Source organism: Hordeum vulgare, chromosome 5H (assembly GCF_904849725.1).
Source record: "Hordeum vulgare subsp. vulgare chromosome 5H, MorexV3_pseudomolecules_assembly, whole genome shotgun sequence".
Classification (NCBI taxonomy): Eukaryota; Viridiplantae; Streptophyta; class Magnoliopsida; order Poales; family Poaceae; genus Hordeum; species Hordeum vulgare.
In genome coordinates, this window is record NC_058522.1 from 40,806,843 (window position 1) to 40,811,209 (window position 4,367).

The window sequence follows — 4,367 nt, forward strand, 5'->3', positions numbered from 1 at the left end:
TAGCCACCCAGAGAGATTATGAAAAGAAAGAACATATTCCTGACGTTGATAATTCCAGGGCCCAACTATTCGGGGAATAATATGAATGTGTACATGCAGCCGCTTAAGGATGAGTTGCAAGAAGCCTGGGATAATGGGATCAAGACCTACGACGTGGCTACGAAAACAAATTTCAAAATGCATGTGTGGTACATGTACTCGACGCATGATTATCCGGCGTTTGCGCTATTCGTTGGCTGGTCTGTGCATGGAAGGTTCCCGTGCACCACATGCAAGGCAGCTCTTCAGTTCCGTTGGCTGCAGGTTGGTCGCAAGTATTCTTGCTTCGACATGCATAGACAATTCCTGGATCCTGACCATAAGTTCAGAAAAGTCAAGAAGAATTTCATCAAAGGTAGAGTTGTGAAAAACACTGCACCAGCTGTGTTGACAGGCCAACAGACCCTTGATCAGTTAAACGCTCTCGAGCCTGATCCTTTGCGTCCAGGATACTTCAAAGGGTATAATACGGAACACGCCTAGACTCACAAGTCATGCTTATGGGATGTCCCTTACTTCAAAGACCTCCTTTGCCCACTCAACATTGACGTGATGCACATTGAAAAGAATATTGTGGAGGCCATTTTTGGTACATTGTTCGGCATAGAGGGGAAGTCAAAAGATAATCCTAAGGCTAGAATCGACCTGGAGGCTCTATGTGATAGACCGTTGCAAAACTTGCGACAACAGAAAGGAAAGCAAAGCATAGAGAAGCCAAAGGCATGGTTCAATCTTGAAAGGCCAGCTATGAGGGAAATGCTATTGTGGGTGAAAATGCGGTTGATGTTCCCCGATGGGTATGCTGCGAATCTAAAGAGGGGAGCGAGTCTTGAGAAATTGAAAATATTTGGGCTCAAGAGTCATGATTGGCACATATGGATTGAGCGTATAATGCCAGTGATGTTGCGTGGCTTTGTCCCTGAGGATGAATGGCTAGTACTGGCAGAGCTGAGCTATTTCTTCCGTTCCCTTTGTGCGAAAGAACTATCGCCTGGCGTGCTAGATTAAATGGAAGAGTTGGTGCTGGAGTTGTTCTGCAAATTAGAAAAGATCTTTCCACCGGGCTTCTTTAATCCAATGCAACATTTGATTTTGCATCTCCCGACCGAGGCAAGAATGGGGGGGCCCATTCAAAATCGATGGTGCTACTCAACTGAGAGGATGCAGAAGACGTTTCGAGCTAAGTGTAAAAATAAACGTAGAATTGAAGCATCGATGGTCGAGGCATTCATTACTGAGGAGGCGGCAAACTTCATGACAGCACACTACGAAGCCAAAAATCATCATTTGCATAACCCGAAGCCTCGGTACAGTTATGGCGCTCGAGAAAAAGTTCGATCCAACCTCAGCCTATTCAAAGGTAAGCTCGCACCATCCGGTGCTTCGAAAGGGAAATCGTTGGATGTCGGAGACTGGCGGACCATTTCATTGTATATCTTCACCAACCTAACAGAAGTGCGGCCGTACATCGAGTAAGTTCTCGGTAATTTATTGTTCCGCAACTTCTAATTTCTTTGAACTACTCTTATTCCCGGATATTTGATATAGTCGATAAGTCGCCGAATTCTCGGATGGAGCGGTCATCGAAAAGGATTCCGTCGAATAGTATGAGCTTCTCGCAAAGCATGGAGGCGACTATCCCGGTTTCATCTCTTGGTTCAAACAAAGGGTAATTTATTACCATTAAGGGCCCATTTGATTTATTGGTCTAATTTGCGGCTAATGCATCCATTATTTCGTATTGAACTTGTAGGCTGATGTAGAGTCTATGGACGCCGAGTTGAGACAAGTCGCTAATGGTTTTGACTATAAGGTCCGTTCACTTGACAAATACAACATCAACGGGTATCACTTTCGTACCTTTGGCAAAGAGCTATCTATGCCCGACCTAAAGACTACAAATTGTTCTGTCTCTACTATCGGCGAAGGAGACACCGAGTATTATGGAAGAGTTGAAGCAATTTATGAACTTCTATTCTATGGTGAAAACCCACCGACCGTCGATTAGGCCAAATGGGGACAAGTAAGTTAATTTACTCTTATTTAACCTTTTGCCTTCGGGTTTTCTCAAATATCTAATGTTTTGGCTTTAATTTGTCATAATGTAGGGGTTGGATTGTTGCCAAGGGTGTCCGCAAGCCCAACAGCGTCCTTGGTGTTCTTTGCCATCAAAACTTCCCAGGGTTTGTTACGTTGCCCGGTCGGGAGCGAGAGGTAGGAATGACCTGGGAGCACTAATTGGGTGCCCCGGCCCCGCCGGAGGTGGAGATCGACGGTGTTTTGTGTGACACGAGGGCGGACATGGTGATCCGAAAGTTCTGGGTAATTTCTCTTTCACACAATTATAAATCAACCATACCTACTTATTGTACTAATCGGTGTTGTCTCGTTTGCAGACCTACTACAGGTGTGAAGAGGGATACGAGGAGGACGCGGCAAAGGTTATCGAAACCGAATGTCGCCGCCTACTTCAAAACTTTCGGCACGAGGCTCTGGTGCACGTTGTTCGAGACTACTATGCCACACTACGTATTAGGCTTGACAAGGCGAAGTGTCGTGATGCTAAGATGGAGAAGGAGCATTAGATGAAGGTAATTACATATTATTAAGGCTTTGTAGTTAGTTTCCTTAATTTCGTTCTTACGTGCTCAAATTTCTCTTTCTTAACTTAGGTGCCCCCGAGATGGTGTGTGGATAAGATGGATTGTTGGAGGCCTTGGTGGATCAGTGGTGCTCCAAAACGTGGGAGGCCAGCCACAACAACGCCAAGGAGAGGCGTGGCAAAATGGTTGGCGTGCCACTACATCAAGGGAGTGTCAACCTAATCCAATTTGGCGAGAACTGGGTATGTGGTTTGCTTCATGCCTCATGCAATTCAATTTTCCTTCTTATTTACCAATACAATTTTCCTCTCTCTCTCTTTTAGGCGCGTCACAATAAGACGGAGGCACCAAAGATGTACGACCTGTATGCGATGGCCCATACTGCCTCGTACAAGAAGGTCAAGGCATTCTCTGAGTCTGACCTCGAGCATCCTGAAAACTTCACCAACATCTCCTCCCACGACAAGCTCGTGAAGTACAGAGATCACGGGAAGGCGAGGAAAGGGGAGGACTTTAACCCGAGCGAGGGGCCTATTGATCCAGAGCTGGTGATGATAGCTGGCAACGGGAGGCCCCATGGCTCGATCGCCATTGGAGACGGCCTTATCCGTTGTCCTAGCTCTCTCCGACAGATAAAGGCACGCCAAACGAGCTCTTGTCCGGAGATAACACGTCGTGCACGGCCAGTCGAGCTCACCATCGAGGTTAGTTTAATGGACTCAAATATCTTTCCGCATTATGTTGTGCGTTGGAACCAATATGCTAACAATGAGTTGTGTTGTAGGCTGCTATTCAGAAAGAGAGAGAGGCAATGCAGGCGGCTGTGGCGGAGAAGGATAAGGAAATTAGGGAGCTGGAGGAGAGGACGACTGCATTGGTGGAGGCGGAGAGGGCACGGAATGATGCGTCTACCAGGGCCATATACGAGCTCTTTGTGGTAAGTTTCTTCTTCATGTTATTTCAAATCTTGCATTTGAATGTCCGTTTCATTAATAAATAAAAAGTTTGACTTGTCGAAACCAAATATTCAGTCTATGTGCTAGAAGAACGGCCAAGTCCCTCCGCCGATGCCAGTCGTTAACGTGGCGGGGACGGTGAGTTTCATTTTAGTGGAGTGATCTTAAGAGTGTCCTCATGCTAACTACACATTGCAAACGATGTTTGGTGCAGAATATGTCCCGAAACGCATCGCACGACCCTTCTATAATTGAGCCTTCTCCAGGGCAGCCTTCTCCAGGTGAAACAAGCCAGAGCCACCGTGCTTGACCCTAACTTAGGTATGTTATTTCTAGTGTTTTAATAAAAGATAGCTAGATGACATAATTAGCTTAGTTAGCTCCGAAAAGATCTATTTAATAAAATATAGCTAGATGACATAGTTAGCTTAGTTAGCTTAGTTAGATTAGTTAGCTTAGTTAGCTTAGTTAGCTTAGTTAGCTTAGTTAGCTTAATTAGCTTGGTTAGCTTAGTTAGCTCCTCCTTCTCCTTCTTCTTCCTCCGTCTTCCTCCTTCTCCTTCTCTTTCTTCTTTTCTTCTTCTTCTCCTCTTCCTTCTCCTTCTCCTCCTCCTCCTCCTCCTCCTTCTTTTACTTCTTCTTCTCTTTCTCTTACTCTACGTAGCTTAGACTCATCCAACAAAGCCTAAATTGGATAATTATCCATCTAAATGACATAATTAGCTTAGTTAGCTCCTAAATGGTCTATTTAATAAAAAATGACCTATACT